This window comes from Chaetodon trifascialis, chromosome 5, assembly GCF_039877785.1.
Source record: "Chaetodon trifascialis isolate fChaTrf1 chromosome 5, fChaTrf1.hap1, whole genome shotgun sequence".
Taxonomy (NCBI): Eukaryota; Metazoa; Chordata; class Actinopteri; order Chaetodontiformes; family Chaetodontidae; genus Chaetodon; species Chaetodon trifascialis.
Window position 1 is genome coordinate 30,746,268 of NC_092060.1, and position 20,000 is coordinate 30,766,267.

Genomic DNA, 20,000 nt, shown 5'->3' on the forward strand with positions numbered 1-20,000 from the left:
TAATCGATTTAGCTTCCTCCCTCCTCCTCATCGCCCTCCGTGTCTTTCGAGATCATTAACTTTATTGGATTGGACATTCCTGTTGCAAAAACAATTCAGCATAATCATTTGCAATGCAACTCCCCAGTGCAGGATGCAAATGCAGCTCGCGCTCGCCGCCCCGGCCTGGCAATTACTGACGGAGCACAGATGCGGGCGGCCGCTCCGTCAGAATAAAGTCGAGACTGCAAATAATGTGATTACTCAGTCATTACATATTGGAGTGCATTCATTACGAGCAGCAGTGGATTCTGGGCATTGTTGACATCGCCTTGGCAATGCCGGGGACGTAACAGGATGTCAACAACGTAATGTCCATAATCTGATCTCCTCCGCGGTCCAAGACTCCCCGAACTCCAGCGAGCTCCAGATGAACGCCGCTCGTTCGGGAGGCGAGACAAATGTTAATGAGAGGAGGCGTCACGTGACTCGCAGGTGGTGTCGGAGGCGAAGGTTTGACGTAAAGGTCAAACCTCCTGCTTCTCAGTGGTCCTCTTTACGTCCATGCACGGGTTTGACAAACACACGGCAGGAGGTTCGGTGTGTGCGTCAGACACACATCAAGACGTTTCCTGTCATGGAAACGCTCCGATTCCATCGAACGCCTCAGAAGCAGTCAGAATGACGTCAGAACCCAAAGTCAAACAGGGACGTGTCCCACAAAGACAGAGTTTCATCACTGTCTTTGTTATTGATACATGAATATTGTCTCACTGAATCTGCTTCACGTGTTGTTGGTGGATCTTCATCATCATCATCATCGTGTGTAAACTGGTCCAGCACTGAAAGTTACTGAAACTGAAACACATGCATGGAGTAAAAGTACGACATGTGTCCCTGAAACGTGGACAGAAGCATAAAACCCTCAGACAGACACTCAGGTACAGTCAGCGTGGACTCAGTTACTTTCCATCAATCCAAGCTGAGACTTTCCTGCATGTTTAAGTGATCATTGATGGTTTGATGCTGGACGTAAACCTTTTGTTCGGAGAGCCGTCACCTCCTGACTGATCATTAGAACTGATCACGATCTGGTGGAATCGAGGTTTCAGGTTTCCTGACGTGAACCTCAGAGATGTTTCAGTGTGAGGACAATCTCAACAAAACCAGCTGAAAACGTTGGAGCACTTCTTCTGTTTGTAGTCACTTTATGTAAAACTGACAGTTTTTAAAATTCACACTTTTGATTTTTCTCCTCAAAAACTGCCAGAAGTGAATTTAGTGAGAAATAACGTACAAACATCATGATAAACTTTGCAATGTGGGACACAGAGGGTGAGACAGACCGGTCCGATGCAGACTGAGGAGATGTTTACTCAACCAGTCCAACATAGAGGGTGTTTAACTTTGCATGCTAAGGCTACATGCTAAGGCTACATGCTACAGGCTACAGGCTACATGCTACAGGCTACAGGCTACATGCTACAGGCTACATGCTACAGGCTACATGCTAAGGCTACATGCTACAGGCTACAGGCTACATGCTACAGGCTACATGCTAAGGCCACATGCTACAGGCTACAGGCTACATGCTAAGGCTACATGCTAAGGCTACATGCTAAGGCTACATGCTACAGGCCACATGCTAAGGCTACATGCTAAGGCTACATGCTACAGGCTACATGCCAAGGCTACATGCCACAGGCTACATGCTACATGCTACAGGCTACATGCTACAGGCTACACTCTACCCAGCTCGGTCACAGGCAGCAGAGCGGTGGTTGGAGTCTCTGCTGTCACGGTTCCGTCTGGTTTTGCTGTTTTCTGGGTTTGTCCTGACTGTCCCGTCTTGTTTCCGTCCACACCTGCCCTACATCAGCCCCGTTAGCCCTGCCCTGCTCCCAGTGTTTTCCAGCCAATCAGCTCCCACCCCGTTCTCCTGCTTCATCGCCTGGTTCCTCTCACCTGAGCTCCTCCTCCTCCTCCTCCACCTCCTCCTCCTCCACCTGCTCCTCATCCCCTCCTCAGTCCACTTTGTTTCAGTCCAGTTTCTGACAGACTGACATTATTCAAACACTTTCCAGCCTCCCTTAAACTCAGCTGAGGCCTTTGAACGCACCGCCGGCTCGGACTGAACCATTCGACTAAATAAAAACATGTTTCTTAATTTTTCCTGTGATTACAGTCAAATTAGTCAGCGTGATAACATCATTTCATCTGCTTTTTAAAATTCTTCCTGCAGAGATTAATGGATTTTCTACCAAAGCGCATCTGGATTTCAACACTTTCTGCTACATTTTAAAGCTTCACGTGTCCACGTTTGACATATTGCATTTTTAAACTGTGTAAACAGGTTAAAATCTGGCCTGTTGCAGCCGCGACGAGCTGTATATTTTAATGCCTCTGCAATAAATTAAAGAGCAGTTTAATTTAGCAATTTGGTGCAATATGTTAATGTGTGAAGAAAGAGGGATTCATCCAGTAATACATTCAATGAAATGAAATGAAATAACATATATTTGAAAGTGTAATTTTTCTTTAACACACATTATTATTATTTCAATCCTTGTAATTGAAACTGCAATCCAGGCAACTTGTATTAAATTAGATTGTGGCAAAATTGCACCTTTGGTTTGCCAAGGCTGACTGAGTCCTTGCATCAAATGAATTTAATTATTCCTGTAGCCCATATATTATTAATCATCTATATTGATTTCTGAACTCCCAGACTACTTGTGGATATGCAAATGCAGCCGCAGCAATATCGGGATGGGCTCATTTGCATGGGAGCCCATTATTATTTTATAAGTAAATTTTAATGTGGACTCAATTAAAACTCAGCCAGTGGAACAGCTAAATTGGCCCAAGGTATGAGCTTTCTGAGATTCATGTGCGGAGCCGGGATATATCAATTAGTAAAGATCAAACTTTGGCTTCTCTGGAGGGGAAAGAAAATGCTGGAATTCAATCAGAGCGACGGCAGCGGCTTTGACTCTCCGGGTCCATCTTTGGTGGGTTTTATTCCTGTGGAAACGGTCCAGGTTGCAATCAGATCTGCCAAATGGAATTATAACCCGGAAAATTCCTGCGCTGGGTGGCAGTTTCAACGGGGGAGAAGAGGTCACTTCAATATTTCATCACCTTTAATGTGACCTTCCTGCTCCCGTCACAGGTCACAGATCTGTCCTCTTAACGAACCTGAGAGCTCGTCTTCTAAGTGTCTCACAGAGACCTCGTCGGTCCGCCTCTGCTTTGAACCCAAAATGTCCTTTTCATCATTTCAGACGCATTTTCACAAAGTTCATCCAGACGCATTCGCTGAGATTTTAGGAAGTTTACTGAACCTCAGAGCTCTTTTATCTTTAATTATTGTCCTGATCAGACGCACTGAAATCATCACTTTGCTCATTTCAGACTCTTTAAACTTAACTTTGACTTCAGCTTCTGACGTTCAGTGAACAGGAAACGTCTCTTTAACACATCAAACTTTCTCAGTTCAGCAGGACAACAGTCGGCTCCTTCAGTCTGCGTGTCCACGTCTGTGTGTCCACTGTCCAATCAACTGTCAGACCAGTGAGAGCATTCATTCATTCATTCATTCATTCATTCATTCATTCATTCATTCATTCATTCATTCATTCCTTCATTCCTTCATTCAGCTGTGTCACAAACTCAGCGGTTGGTTGTTATGAGCTGAATCTGAATTCTTAGACAGAAGCTTGATTTTATTTTATTTCATTTTATTCTGAAAGTCTTTTGTCTGTTTCCTCTTCTCTCTCTGCTGAGCAGCGGCTAACCTTTGTTAGCTACCGTTAGCCTAGCAGCCCGCGAGCGAGCGCTCAAACACTGAGCTGACCTCCAGCTTTAACCGTCGTTGTTTCCGTGAATCCTGCTGGTTGACGTCTCTGGTTCTGAGTCTGGAGGAACAAGCCGCTGATTTCTGACACGTTAACAAACGGTCGTCTGTCCTCTGGACGATCTTTGAACGCAGCGTCAGATTGAGTTCAGAGTGTTTGAGCAGCTTTCGGTCCAGCAGGGTGGAGACGGAGGGATCGGTTGGAGTCTGTATTTCTGGCTCACAGCGGAGAATTGAACCACTTAAAGTTAATATCATGAGCTGTCACATCTTATTTATGTCCTCTAAGTATTTCAGCACAGCTCTGGATCGGGGACAGCTCTGTCTATTTTCATCTCACTAACCTGATATTTCAAGTGTTTCTTGGATCCGGACGAGCAGCTGGAACAAATACTCACTATTAACATGAATGATAAGACTCCCCGCAGGACCGGCTGAACATAATATATCTGATAGAGTTACTGATCGATAAAAGTGACTCGTGATGACTTCTCCAGCTGCACAGTCCTCTGGCCTCTCACTGAGTCACGTTACCGCCTGGACCGGACCTGGAACCACGTCAAGGGACGTTTCAGCTCAGTTCATTCGAGTAATCAAAGCTTTTAAAGCGCCGACGTGAAGTGAAACGCAGGTGATGATCTACCTGTGGACTCACTGCGAAGCTGCAGCCCGTCGCGCTTTAACGACGTCACTCAGGTGACTTTTATTTTGAATGTTAAGGTGAGATAATGAAAGGACTGTGACATAATGTCATGTCAATATTAAAGGACTTATTTAAAAGGACGTCCAATTAGTGTGAACATTCAGGGATCAGGGACAATTTAAGGTTTTCTTAAACTGCAAAGATAATCCATTAAAATGACTAAATATATTAAAATCCATTAAATTTCACATTCCTTATGTTTGGTCAGCAGCCGTGTGTTGACTCAGTGAGCCGGCAGGAAGTCCAGGCTTTGCTCCGTGAGACGCAGTCTGACGTCCTGGTCTTCAGGAGGCCCTCAGAAGACAAAGACACACAGAGACGCTGATTGTTCTGTCTCTGATAAACTCAGCAGGCCGATGTCTTTCTGGTTTTATCTGGTCTCACGTCCTGCCGCTCGAATCAAAGGTCTCCTCGTCTTTCATGTTAATCAGCGACTTTCTATCAGCTGCACAGAAACACTCAGATGTGACGGAACCGGGTCATCTGGAAGACCTCAGGTCGGCTTATCGCCCGCCGTGAGTGTGTGTGTGTGTGTGTGTGTGTGTGTGTGTGTGTGTGTGTGTGTGTGTGTGTGAGTGTGTGTGTGTGTGTGTGTGTGTGTGTGTGTGTGTGTGTGTGTGTGTGTGTGTGTGAGTGTGTGTGTGAGTGTGTGAGTGTGTGTGTGTGTGTGTGTGTGTGTGTGTGTGTGTGTGAGAGTGTGTGTGTGTGTGTGTGTGTTCATTCATCACGTCTGTTCAGAGTCACATTGTGGGGACCCGTCCTGGACAAAAAGCCTCCCTGATGTTGGTCTCAGGTCTTGGTTTTGGGGTTTCGGTTGGAATGGGGCTCAGGCTGAGGTCAGGTGACGGGTTGGGGGGTTTTGGTGTGGAGAGCGTCTGTTGAAGAGGTCCAAGGAATGTAATTGGCCGCTTCCATACCTCTGAATCAACTCCCACACCTCAGATTTGACTCAAACTGGTCTGCAGTTCTGCTCATTGACGGTTGTTTCCACCAGCTGGAAAAACCAGTCGGACCAGTCAGAGCTTTGTAGGCGGGATCGAGGCCTCGCTGCTAAAATACTTAGACAGGCATTTCAACCAGGTGTCCTTTCAGAGGTCAGAGGGTCAATGAGGGTCCCTGAGAGGGTTTCAGGGATCTCTGAGGAGGTTCAAGGTATCGCTGACGGGGTTGTAGGGTTACGTGACCGAGCTTCAGGGACTTGGCTTCCTGGGACGTTCTAGGGGCCCAGGAGACGCCGGGGCGGCTGCTTCCTGGTTGGAAGAACAATTACCAATCAGAGCTTTGTAGGCGGGATTGAGAAAAGGGACGTCCTCCTACTCAGGCAGCGGCTACATCCGTTAAGAGGTCAACTCAAAATGTCCCGGTGTGGACGAGGTGCGTGCAGCTGTGCAGGTTGTTATCAGTTCACATTCCAGCTTTTAGATCAACGTGTCCTTCATCAGCATGACCGATGTCCACTGTGTCCACTGAACATGGCGGATACATCGTCCACTGCTTATTGGTTACTGTAAAATAATCCCCATCCAATCAGAGACCAGCTAACATGAACACCACAAGGACCTAGAACTGATCCTTGTGGAGCACCTTTGTCTAAAATGGCAGCGATCAGCTGCACGGGACGCGTCGCGAACGTAACGTGGACGTGTTTTAGGTTTGGACAGTCTCATGATCTGCTGTGAATCTTCTCAGAGTAAAATTTCACGCCACAGTTTACGGGACCGTCATGACTCCGATCATCACATTTCTTTTAGACTGAAAATAATCACTTTCGAATAACTTGATTTTCATGAAGCAGACATTTTATAAGTAGTGCGAAAACAAAACAGTGGTGACTTGGTTTGAGACCGTCATGGTGGATTCAATCACACATGGTTTGAGCTGAGAAGCAGCAGATCTAAAGGACCGTTCTGTGTATCTGACCCACTGAAGAAAGGTTTCCTGTCCGACCTCAAGCTGCTGCTGCTGCTGCTGCTGCTGCTGCTGCTTTACTGTTAAACATCAATTATAAAGGGACTCAAAGGAGCCTGAAGTGAAGCTGTTGATGAGTTAATAGTATTGATTGATTATTGACAGCCTCCCTCAGTGCACCCAAATGATTTTTAACCTCCGAACATGCCGACATCATCAATCATCAATTATCCCGTTCAGCCTATGCTGAAAGCTGCTGAGCTTTATTGGCCACTGAAGAGCTTTAACACACCTTCCTCCTCCTCCTCCTCCTCCTCCTCACACATGGGTACAACACAAACGCTGGCAGATAAATCTGAACACAAACAGAGCTGTGAGGCAGAACTCAGCAGCTGACACTTTAACATCGTCTCTGGGAACATGTGAGGATGCTGCAGAGGTGGAGGAGCTGCCAGCGGGAGATTCCTCCACCGCCATCGTTCCCAAACGCCGGCTGAATCCGGTCCAACCCGCCAGGACCCAGAAACAAAGAAGGAAGACCGGAAACAGGCCGAGCGCTCCAGACGGACGACGGCCCGCTGATTTATCGGGATGCAGGAACATCAGTCATAGAAGCCGAGGAGACGACATGTGGGAGCTGTAGAGGCTGAGGGTCACAGATAGACAACCAAGCTCCACCTGAGAGAAATATAACTTCATGTTCAGGAAGTGAAGACATGAGGACGTGCTGTGAGACCGAGGAAGACGCCGAATCCTCCCTCATTCGACACACAGAGACAGATATATCTGTGCTATATATAACACACACAGCAGCTGAGGGTTTGAGCGCTCGTTCGTTCACAGAGTTCATTAGAGAACTGTTCTGCTGTAGAACGTACCGGGCCGTCTGCGGAACATGTTTCTGTTTGGTCATGAACGCAGCGCGTGAGGACGTCTCCGCTCCGTCGTCCTGGTCCAAAGCGTTGAAGCAAACGTGGTCTTGATGAGCTGTGAATGAGGAGAGGTCTGACTTCCTCCTGCAGACTGAGAGCGAACCCTGTGGATGCTCCTCGTCCTGCCGCACCTCTCGCAGCCAGAGAAGAAGAACTGCGTAATAGTTTCCAGATGGCGGCAGGGCGCGGGGGTTTGTGTCGACACATCCATCCTCCTCACTTAGTCTTCAAATCTTGTACGAGTTGATTTTTGGCTCCTCGCTGCTCCCGGCAGACTCCGCCGAAGGACGCTGCAGGAAGAGAAAGAGCAGGCGGGTTTAACGGCGAGATCTACGGCGAGGTATTAATGTCTGAGAGAGCCGCAGCTCATCTCGGCTGATCCTCTCTGCGGAGCGCGGATACAGCAGAGCTTAGCGGCGAGAAGTTTGTGCTGCAGCGCTAATTGGTTGCACTTTTAGTTTTGCAATAATAAGATGCTGCGGCGGCTGTCAGATTCACGTCAGAGAAGAAGAAATGCAGAAGACGTCAGATTGTTTCAGGCCCGACGAGTGGAGCTCAGCATTAAACACGCTCTGATCTCACCCACGTCGAGGACCGTGAGGTGTCTCAACACGTGACCTCACAGGCATTAAAAGTGATGGGCTGTTTCCGCTGCCGCCCACCAGCCGCCTCACAGTGTGTTCAGCAGCCTGTTAAAGGCTCTTTGTTTCTCCTCTTCAGAGCTGGGTGAACTTTGACCTCCATGGACCTTCTTAGCTGTCCCACGTGTGATCATGTAAACACCTGCTGATCGTATGTGTGATGCATGAAATCAAAGAAACTGTAAAATAAACATCTGAAATATCAGATTCATTCTGTAGCTTCCTGGAGTTTCAACCAAAACATTTCCACACGAGACCTGACGAAGGTTTCTTCACGGCGGTGCTTGAATAACCAAAGATTGTACTTAAGTATTTGAGTAAATGTACTTTCCACCTCTGATGACCAACATTACAAGTCAGCTCATTCAGTAACAAATCATACATAGAATAAAATATATTGACATATAAAATACAGACTCACTGTAAGGTAACTTTACTCACTGTGAGGTCATTGAAACAACGCCTTCAGGGTTCCTTCAGGGTTCCTTCAGGGTTCCTTCGGGGTTCCTAAGCCTCAGACCTTACTTCCAGTGGTCACTAACTGGCTTCCAGAGGCCCTTGAGCAGGTTCCCGGAGTCTTGAGGATGTCCCTGCAGTCCTTGAAGGGTCTTAAATCAGCTTAACAAGGTCCTTGAGGAGGTTCCAGTTTTCCTTGAGCAGGTTCCTGGGATTCTTAAGTAGATCGCTGGGGCCTTGAGAAGTTTCCAGCAGTCCTTCAGAGGCTTTAAAAAGTTCTTCCATGGTTATTTGAGCAGGTTTCAGCAGGCCTTGAGCAGGCTCCACAGGTTTTTAAGGAGATTCCAGGGGTCATTGAGAAGGTTCCAGGTGTTTATGAGTTGAGGGCAGGGTACCGTGAGCGTTATGCCCACCTGCAGTTTGATGGCGGTTTCACATTTGGTCTGAACCGTGTTTGACGTGTTCTTGTGCATGATTCCAACACACAGCTGCCAGCCAATCAGAGAGCAGTATTTTAGCTAGCAGTAGGATAACATCATGTCCATCATGAGCCTCAGTTATCTGTGAGGACACCCCGGTGTCCTCAGGACCGTCCACCAGCAGGACCTCCTCTTTGTATCCGTCTCTGAGGTAACAGTTTCAACATGGCAGCAGCTCTGAGGGGACGAGCGGCGTTCACGAGCCAAACGTTAATCCCAGAACAGGAGTGGGGGGAAAGGCCAGCGCCTCTGTACGTGGAACTTCAGGATCCGGTTTCAGGAGGGCTGAACTTGGACGGACGTTTGCTGGCACATATGGAGAAGTCTCATGGAAGAACAATAAGGAAAAGCCCAGCGCATAGTCCATTAATTTCTTTTTTTCCCCTTCAATAAGTAAACTTAAAGTATTCGTGAAATGAGCACTAAAGCCTCTTTAACAGTGTTTTCACAGCTGGCCGGCTCCCTCCCGCTGCTCTGGCAGTAAAGGTCCTTCCTGAATGAACATTAACATGGGAAGGCTGTAACATCATACTTGGCAGTCCTGCGTTGCCACTAAACACCTAGTGAACCCAGCACATAGACCTGTCCCTCCAGGAAAACAGATCTGCAGCCCGGCCAGGCTTTTCTGCGTCCGCTGGTAGACACAAAAAACAGGAGTGGAAGAAAACTTGGATGCGTTCATTTTGGAAAAAAGCTTTAGTCCGTTTTTCAGGAAACGTAAACAAATATCAGGAAAATATGTTCGAGTGTCAGAAGAGAGAATTCATTGTGAGGAAAATCCCCCAGAACACCCAAGAATGAGAATTCCCTGAAGTGGAGACGCACGGTTCAAACTTTCCTGGTTGGTCTCCTGAAGATGAGATGGAATAAAAATATTTCCAGGTTTTTAGTGGCGTTAGCGGCGTCGCTCAGGTCAAACTTTAATGTGTCCAGTCTTTGGCTTTATGGCCGTAAAACTGAAGAGATTCCCATCAGCCTCAGCTGGACTTCCAGTTACAGTTAATTAGCAAATGTTAGCATGCTAACATGCTAAGGAAGACGGTGAGCGTCCCTGTTCTTCTCATTCGGAGTTAATGTTGTGATCCTCGGGCTAAGAGCTGCTGCTTGGAGTGTAATCAGGAAATATTAAATGAAATGGAAGTTTTGAAGTGAAGCAGCAGATCTGAACATGTGGCTTTTTCATCACAGAGCTCGTCTTCCTCCTGGACAGAAGACGCTCTTCATCGCTGAGAAACCTCGTGACTCCACAGATTTTCACTTTTCACCAAACATTAAGAAGCTTTTTCTCTGTGAGACTTTAGAAACGTCTGTTTCTGCTTCAGAAACACTCAAATCTTCAATAAGAAAAGCAAACAGCATTACATTAATATTAATATTTACCCTTAAACTTATGTAACGTGTCAATATTCACATGTAAAAACACATTTCACGTGAAGACTCTTTGCTTTTACATGTCAAATCTTCCTTTGAAAGATTTTACTATGAAATAATATTTTACCTGCAAAAGCTGCCTTATATATTTAGATATACTGTATGTGTATGTATGTATGTATATATATATATACATATTTATTTATTTAGATATACTGTATGTGTATATATATTTAGATATACTGCATATGTGTATGTATATATTTATTTATTTAGATATACTGTATGTGTATGTGTGTGTGTGTATATATATTTATTTATTTAGATATACTGTATATATATATTTATTTAGATATACTGTATGTGTATATATATTTAGATATACTGTATGTGTATATTTAGATATACTGTGTATGTAAATGTATTTGTGTGGCTGTGACTGCAGGCTGGACAGCTGACGTGTCCACATTCTTCTGGCAGAGGGACGCGTTGATGTTGACGGTTTATGTTGATATTTGTTGTTGTTTGTTTTCTTAAAGCAGCTGCTGTTGGTGTCTTCGTCTTAAAGTTGACTTTCATCAGTTTATGACAGGAGCTGGTTTAAATGTGTCCTGAACTTTAGTCTCAGCTTTGATCAGGACGACCCCGGTCAGCCCTGCTCTCTGCTGGACTGGTCCAGATGTCTCCTCGACCCTCCAGCGTCCAATTAACCAGCTCCAGCAGGTCAGTCGTTAGTCGAGGTCGTTAGCGGCGTCCAGGAGAATGTCGGCTCACAGCTGACCGATCAGCTGATAAACCATCAGCCCTTCAGAGGACAACTGAGGTCACGTGACGTTCAAGTGCTGGAGAGAGGACACGGTGGGACGCTGTGTTGTCACGGTGATGATGAGGAAGGAGGCAGCACGAACCTCCTCCAGGAGCTCCTCCAATCGAAACGTCCGTCTGAGTGAAAGACTGCAAACAAGACAAAGAGGAGACAGAGGGAGACAGGAGGAGACAGAGAGAGACAGGAGGACGATCAACGATGACACTGCCCTCACAGAAACAGTTGTTTGTGTCTCCACGTTATATTTCACAATATGTCTCATCATAGGTCTCATATGTCTCATATGTCTCATCATGCGTCTCATACGTCTCATTTGTCTTGTCTAAAACGTGTATGATGGTGGCTGAAATAAATTAATTTACTCACTCACTCACTCACTCACTCACTCACTCACTCACTCACTCACTCACTCACTCACTCACTCACTCACTCACTCATTCATTCCATCCAGGGTTTCTGAAGTTCAACAAGCTGCTTGAAGTTCTTGTGTCTCTCACAGAAGACTCTTGGTTCTGATTGGACGTCGTCAGCGGCTCTCTGTGCGATCACGTCCTCAAACTCTCGTCCTCTCACTCACGTCCTCTCACTCACGTCCTCACACTCTCGTCCTCTCACTCACGTCCTCTCACTCACGTCCTCACACTCTCGTCCTCTCACTCACGTCCTCTCACTCTCGTCCTCACACTCTCGTCCTCTCACTCACGTCCTCTCACTCACGTCCTCACACTCTCGTCCTCTCACTCACGTCCTCTCACTCACGTCCTCACACTCTCGTCCTCTCACTCACGTCCTCTCACTCACGTCCTCACACTCTCGTCCTCTCACTCACGTCCTCTCACTCTCGTCCTCACACTCTCGTCCTCTCACTCTCGTCCTCTCACTCACGTCCTCACACTCTCGTCCTCTCACTCTCGTCCTCTCACTCACGTCCTCACACTCTCGTCCTCTCACTCTCGTCCTCTCACTCTCGTCCTCTCACTCGTCTCTGCATGGCTTCTGTAGCAGCAGCCTTGAGGCGGTGACTCAGTTTTCAGTGCCGCTCTTAACGTTTCCTCTCTGAACGTCCGTCAGCCTCGACCCTCCGCTCTCCTCTGACACACGACACCGACCAGATGGTCGGGAGCGATTATGGCTGTCTCGCTCAATACCTACCTGCGTCCATCTCTGCCGAACGCCACCGTGAAGAGCCGGCGCTGTTCCCGCCGGCCTGGCCAACAACAACACCCACAGTGGGCGTCAGAGCTTTGTGCTCCATCATGGTGGGAGTGGAGCTCTGCGTTAAACAGCTTCCTGTATGGCTGAGCTGGATGTGAACGGCTGAGCTGGATGTGAACGGCTGAGCTGGATGTGAACGGCTGAACGCTCTGACCTCAAACACGGACAGATGATAGAAGTTTGTCTCATTTTTCCACACGGTGTCCTCTCAGTGTCTCTGCTGGGATCAGACTGGTCAGCGCGTCGATCAATGAGCAGGACGGTGGTAAAAATGGACGATTGTGATTTCTGCATCAGTGTGATGAACTGCTCAGGTATTTCCTCTTCTGAGCCAAAAACCTGATAATGTGCTCATATCGTAATCAGTAGATTTTCCTCACAGCGGAGCTCAAAGGGAGGAAGCTATCGTGGCTTAGCTGTGCATGACCGTCCAGATGATCTGAAGTCAAACGCTGGTTTACACACAGCGAGGAGACACCAGACGTAAGACAGCTAACACACTTCTTTTCCTGTTAGCAGCTGAAGTAGCCAGCTAGCTCTGAGTTAGCTCAAAGAGTTAGCCGTGTCGTGGCAGCGGTTAGCTCGTGGCATCAGAGGTGTGGTGGTGTGGACTGGACTGTAGAGCACTGTGCTGTCAGCAGATCCGCCGCGCTGCCGCTGTTTGTTGTGGTCGTGATGGTGTCGGTGGCGAGGAATGACTGACGTCCGCCTGCTGACATCAGAGCGCTGCGGCAGCGACCTCGAGCGCTCCAGCCGTGACGTTCACAGATGTTTGAAGTGGCAACGACATCCAGTCGTTTGTGGTTTTGGTTGGAGGGAGTGGAGGTTTGCACGAGTGAACTTCTGCCTGAGAACTTCCTGTTAACCCGCACACACACACACACACACACACACACACACACACACACACACACACACACACACAGACACACACACACAGACCACAGCTAAACATGGAGAAAAATGCTGCGATGAAATCTTTGTGACTGCATCAGAAACGATGTCGGACAAACAAAGAAGAACTCTTCAAGCCTTCATGTTCTAAGGGAACTTTTAGAACCACCAAAGGACCAAAAACTACCTACCTACCGGACCCTAAGGACCACCTAAAGGACCACTAGCACCACCCAAAGGACTACTAGAACCACCTCAGTGGCCACAACCTCCCGAAGAACCACAAGAACCCTCTTAATGATGTGTAAGCCTCCTCATACACCATCAGAGCGTCCTCGACGACCACCAGAACCTCCTTCCTGCACCTTGAGAACGCCGACAGCTCTGAACGCTGTACAGATGGTTCCACCCGCAGCCTCCAGATCAGCTTTACAGTCTCCAAAGTCAGAGTTCAACAAAATAAACAACATGAAATATTATGATTGAATTCGCTTGTGATGGAAGTCAGAATATTTTTCTAAATAAGAATCCCATGAAACACGACGGGAAACTTGAACTTTTAGCTGGAGGATATTTTGGGATCCGACTAAACTCTCAGCGCTTCAATGAAATCAGGGACTTTAACTTGAAATAATCGATCTGAAATAAAAGAGATAATCAGATAACGACAGCTAACGTTGTGCAACACTATTCTCGGATTTTATTCTTTTAATAACAAAAAGTTACAAAACGTGCAGATGTTTTTCATTCGAGGTTTAAAAAATCTGGATCTGCACCAAAAACGAACCAAGTCGACTTTCAACCAAATGTCAGAGAAATCGAAATATTTAAGAATCTACTGAAGAAAAACAGATGAACAGAAGCTCTTTGACAGACGAACAAATATAAAGAAACGTTGTTTTAAGCTTTTATTGGATCCTGTTTTTTATCAGTAAATTGAACAAACAGACATTAACCCACCGGGTGTCTTCTGCCCGGGTCCGCGATGCAAATGATGGAGCTGGACTGGACCGAACTGAACCGAACCGAACTTGGCTGACACGGACTGGATCGGACCGAACCGGACTGAACTGGACTCAGCTGGACTGAACTGAACTGAACTGGATTGGACTGAACTAGACTGAACTGAACTGGACTGAACTGGACCAGACCGAACCACCAACCAGCACCGTTTGGTTTGTGCTGACTGAAGGACAAAATGTTTGCGATCGAGAGACTTTGTGTTTGATTAAGAATCGTTAAGTTTCTGATGGTTTGACCTCCACGAGGTTTCACTGGTGGTTCTTTTTGTTCCGTTGTGTAGAAGAAGAGCGGTCGTCCACGCGTCTCTTACCCAGCTTTGAATGAATTACAGTAAAGTTCATAATGAAGTTAAATGTGGTTTGATTTCCACGTCCGCGGTGGGGACGGACATGTAATTCATTTCCGTGTTAATCTGAAGTTGCTTCGGAGCTTGAAAGATGAACCTCAGCGTTGTGTTGCAGTTACGAAACGACGCGTTCAGAGGTGCCACGTTTCATCCATCAGCGCTTCCATCGTGACGCGTTTGAGGACCTGTGGACGTTCAAGCTCTGCAGGATGTTTCTGCTCAGCGTGTTCATTCGTTCTCATTATCTGCTCGAGCAGAAACACTGACGAGTATTTACACATTAGAGCAGAAAAAACTTCAGATTCTGCTAAATTATGCAGAGATTTTGCTAAAGGCCTTTTTTGGAGTTTGTTGGAAACGTGATGCAAGACTTTCAGTTCCTTACAGCGATGAGGTCACTCAGATTTTTCTGCTGGAGATCAGCTTTTCACGGCTCGCCGGCGTCGGAGCAGATTTACCTCAGCTGGGAGGATTCCTGAAAACTTCGCTGATTGTTTTACTGCGCAGAGCGAAGACGAGGGACGAGTTTGGACGAGCCGAACAGGGAGCAGCCAGGACGTCCTGCCTTTTGTTTCCCAGCAGCTCGTCTGCATCTATAATTCATGCTGCGTAATGGGCCGCTGATATTTTGGGGAAACACCATTTGCAAAAATCAATGGAACAAATAATGAGCAGCTGATGTCAATGCTGCTGCTCAGACCTGAATCCTCTCCGACAGAAGGGGAAAAAGTCATAGCAGGCAGAAAAGGTGTCGGAAAGCAGCCGGATAATCTGATCTGAGTCCAAATTTAAGGCTGATTAATAAATAAATAATGTGCCTCCAACAAAAAATGAATTATTCAGTCGTTCAGCCGTCAAAAAAAAATCTTAATAAATGTTGGCCCACATATTGAGATGCACATTTTGGGCAACTAATGACTTGAATCTAAATGGTCGTCCGTTGACTTGTTTGAATTTTAAATGTGTGTGTTTTAAGTGTGAGCGTGTGTGTGTGTGTGTGTGTGTGTGTGTGTGTGTGTGTGTGTGTGTGGACACGCATATCAGCAATCAATCATCAGTGTGAATATTTAACGGGAAACAGGACTTGACCTCTTTCTTTCATTTTAGGTTTGTGAGTTCAGTCAGATTCACTGAGAGTCAGACGCAGGACGGCGTTCACTCGTTAATGGAATCAAACACTTTGATCGCTCTGACGCCGAAACACGAACTGATCATCTGTCAGTTTTATCGTCACGCTGCACGTTCGTCCAGCTGTCTGCTGATTTATCATGTCCTCGTCTGCGTTTCGGAGACGTGAGACAAAAAATGGCTCCGTCAGATTCAGGGATTTAAAAAGACAGAGATGCATCTGTTCAGTGTCTGGAACTCAACACTTCCTCCAGATTTTCACAATAAAAGTCTCTCAGGCAGAGCTGCAGTCAACGTTCTATAGGTCATGACTGTGACTGAGCTCCGCCCTTCTCTTTTTCATGTGTTCACTCCTTTCATCACGTCGTCATGTGCTCTATGTTCCTTCGTTCCCTCAGTGATTATGTTCCAAAGACTCTCTGGAGGTGTGAAATGGGCCCGGAACGTGTCCCAGAACCATCAGAACCTTCAGAACCTTCAGAACCATCAACACATTCAGGACCAGCAGCAGGAAGGTTCTGCGGCTGCATGGAACCCTCCGCTCCGCCTGCAGCCGTCTGCCTCAGGTTCCTGGATTTTGGGGGGGCACTAACAGACCCCCTTTCTCCTCCTCTGACTCGGTCTGTTCAGGTCGGCAGAATCTCCTTAAATTCAACGTGTTTGTTTGTTGTTTGTAAGTCAACATACTGTCTGTGAGCCACAGGCTTCATGAAGCACTGCTGCTTCAAAGCTGCACTCTGCACACTGACTAATGCTAATGCTAAGGCTAAGGCTAATGCTAATGCTAACAGTAATAATCGTAGTAATGTTGGTACTTCCAAACTGTAGACACCTACAGAAGCTGCAGTGGGTCACAGACTCCTACAGACCACGACAGCCTTCAGAGGAAACGCAGAGCGACCTGCATGTTCACGGATGCTGATCGGCTTTAGCTGACAATGGGAGGACGACAAAACGTCCTTTAGCATCAGAATAGGTCTTTTTGTGTCACCTGTCAATCTGAAGCAGAGTTTTTCTCAGGACCTGAGGGACGGGGGCAGGGTTCTGGGGGTTCTGGGGTCTCTAATCCTGCTGTCAATCTCTCAGTTGGGGGGGGGGGCGGGGCGTCCTCAGCAGGATTGTCTAACCTCTGTCCAGGGGAAGCCTGTCCAACACGTTAATTCCTGTATTGACAGATGTCCAATCAGAGCGTCCGGCCGCTATCGGTCCTGCATGTTAACGAGCTGCAGCCGCAGACGGACTGGAGATCAGCTGCGGACAAACGTCCTCCATCGATCAATAACTTCCACACAAACTCACTGAAACACGTCTCTGAGCTGCAGTCTGACCGTCCACAGAACTCGGCTGTCCAACTGACGTCCAGCGAGAATCATTTCAGGAAGTTATTTATTTACACGTTTATTTAAAGGCTGTTTTCACAACGTGAACATGAGACGCTTCTGATTCCACACGGACCTGAATGTTCTGCCAGGAACCTCCAGCTTCGTTTGGCCTGACTGGAAACATCTCAGACAGCTGAACTGGGAGGACTGGAAACATCTCAGACAGCTGAACTGGGAGGACTGGAAACATCTCAGACAGCTGAACTGGGAGGACTGGAAACATCTCAGACAGCTGAACTGGGAGGACTGGAGATATTTCAGACAGTTGAACTGGGAGGACTGGAGATATTTCAGACAGTTGAACTGGGAGGACTGGAGATATTTCAGACAGTTGAACTGGGAGGACTGGAAACATCTCAGACAGCTGAACTGGGAGGACTGGAAACATCTCAGACAGCTGAACTGGGAGGACTGGAAACATCTCAGACAGCTGAACTGGGAGGACTGGAAACATCTCAGACAGCTGAACTGGGAGGACTGGAAACATCTCAGACAGCTGAACTGGGAGGACTGGAGATATTTCAGACAGTTGAACTGGGAGGACTGGAAACATTTCAGACAGTTGAACTGGGAGGACTGGAAACATCTCAGACAGCTGAACTGGGAGGACTGGAAACATCTCAGACAGCTGAACTGGGAGGACTGGAGATATTTCAGACAGTTGAACTGGGAGGACTGGAAACATTTCAGACAGTTGAACTGGGAGGACTGGAAACATTTCAGACAGTTGAACTGGGAGGACTGGTCAGTGGTCAGCGCTCCATGAAGCTAAAGTCACTTTGAATGAGATCAGTGCAGCAGGTGGTTCTGAATACAGCCTGAGACACCTGACAAAACAGGTGAATCACATGAAGCCGTTGTTATCAGTTATCCAATGAGGAGCCTTCAGTGAGGCAGCGCATGCGTGAGCCTCTTCCTGATTGGATTATTGATAAAGACTCTGCAGTCTGTGGTGGACAGAAAAGCTGCAGCGTACATCAGTCTGATGAAGACTCTGCTGCTGTCCTGGTCACGTGACTCAGGAGACTGTCCACAAACTCCAGACCTCAGTCAGATGATGGTGATGATGGTGATGATGATGATGATGATGGTGATGATGATGATGATGATGATGGTGATGATGAGATGCAGTGGTTTTCACCTGTCTTTGCTGACTCATCACACTGTGTGTGTTCACAAGAAAAGGTCTCTAAATGGACCAATCACATGCCTCCTCCTTCAGTCAGAGGAAGAGGTTGTTGGAGAGCGATGAAGAACATAAACAGTTCTAACAGCAAGCAGCAACAAATAAGCAAAAAGCAAGGATTCAACACATCGATCACACCTGAAGAAGAAGACGTCTAACAGCTGAAACAGGGCGAGCCAGGTGGAGGTAACCTCATTCCCAGGTGGAGCGGATCCTCAGCTGCTGACTGTGGGAGAGTTCAGGCTGTGACGACGAGCTTCAGACGCAGGTTAGAGACGTTCATCCAGAGAGCAGAGAGACGAGAGACGGAGAGAGACGACACCGACGGTCTGACTCCTCCTCCTCTTCTTCTTCTTCTTCCTCTTCTTCTTCTTCTTCTTCTCATTTTTCATTCATACAACAGAAACAGTTCTTTGCTCTTCAGTTATTAGTTCAACGTGCATGAACTGAACAGGACGCTGTGGAACATTCACAGTAAATCACCATGAATTCATCCATCAGCACTCTGTCTCAGTCCACTCAGTCTGTCTCAGTCCGCTCAGTCTGTCTCAGTCTGTCTCAGTCTGTCTCAGTCCACTCAGTCCCCTCAGTCCGCTCAGTCCCCTCAGTCCGTCTCAGTCTGTCTCAGTCCCCTCAGTCTGTGTCAGTCCGTCTCAGTCCGCTCAGTCCGTCTCAGTCCGCTCAGTCCCCTCAGTCCGTCTCAGTCCGGCTCAGTCCGCTCAGTCCCCTCAGTCCGTCTCAGTCCGTCTCAGTCCGCTCAGTCCCCTCAGTCCGTCTCAGTCCGTCTCAGTCCAGGACCCACACAGAGACAGTGTGATCCACGTCAGCTGGTTGGACCTTCAGCTTCTGCTCTTTAGGTCACTGCTGAACTTTATGTTTTTCTAAACTGTGTGAGGAAACATGGAGCTGAAGTGAAACGTGTGGTTTCATGTTACAGCCTGTGAAATTTATTCACAGGAGGCAGAAAAAAAACCCAGGAAACACTTGGTGTGACAGCAGCAGAGAGAATGAGGCGCGAAACGAGGCCGGAGGCCGTCATCGAACCTTCAGACACACTTCGCCCTCCGTAGACTCCTGCCCTGTCCACACTTCCTGTTTTGACCCTGTTTGGTCACCAGAAGAAGCTTTCCTGCCAGTTTTCTGACTCAAACCCTCATTTGGCTGCAGGATCAGAAATATTCAGAGGAATATTGCCAGATTTTTCCCAGGAATCATTTCATGTGGCGAGCCTCCCGCCTGCTCCCTGATCCAGTTTGCTGTTTTCCCATGACATGTTTCCCTGTGTGGTTTCAGCCGCTGCCAGGATGAGGAGGAGCGCCGAGCCGGAGAGCTGAAGAGCTTTTAATGAAGAAGATGATGGCGGCTCACAGGAAGCGCACAAATGATCCACATTACTGACCCCATTGTCCTCCGCTCACTAATCCAGCACGATCTTTGATCCGTTCATCTGTTTTTGGACGTTCGGTGAGGATAATGACCCACATTCAGCCTCTTCAGTGGTTTTGGTGACTCAAAGTCCACTCACTGGCTTTTCAGGAGCTTTTCATTGGACGGAGTGTGCGGAGGAAGACGACTTGACTTTTTGGTCTGTTTTTGTTTTTCGGCTCAGAATGAGCTCAATTTTGGGGAAAAACCTTCATCTTCATCAACATGTCTGAACATTTTGTTACGTTAC

General features: G+C 47.3%; 1 protein-coding gene across 1 annotated transcript in view; it reads right to left on the reverse strand.

Annotated features, from left to right (window-relative positions):
* The window catches only part of canx (calnexin), a 283,863-nt gene extending 281,761 nt beyond the window's left edge, over positions 1-2,102 (reverse strand). The window contains exon 1 of the mRNA XM_070963217.1: positions 2,099-2,102. The gene's annotated coding sequence lies outside the window, so the exon portion shown is untranslated. The remainder of the gene's footprint in view (positions 1-2,098) is intronic.
* Between the last annotated feature and the right edge of the window lie 17,898 nt (positions 2,103-20,000).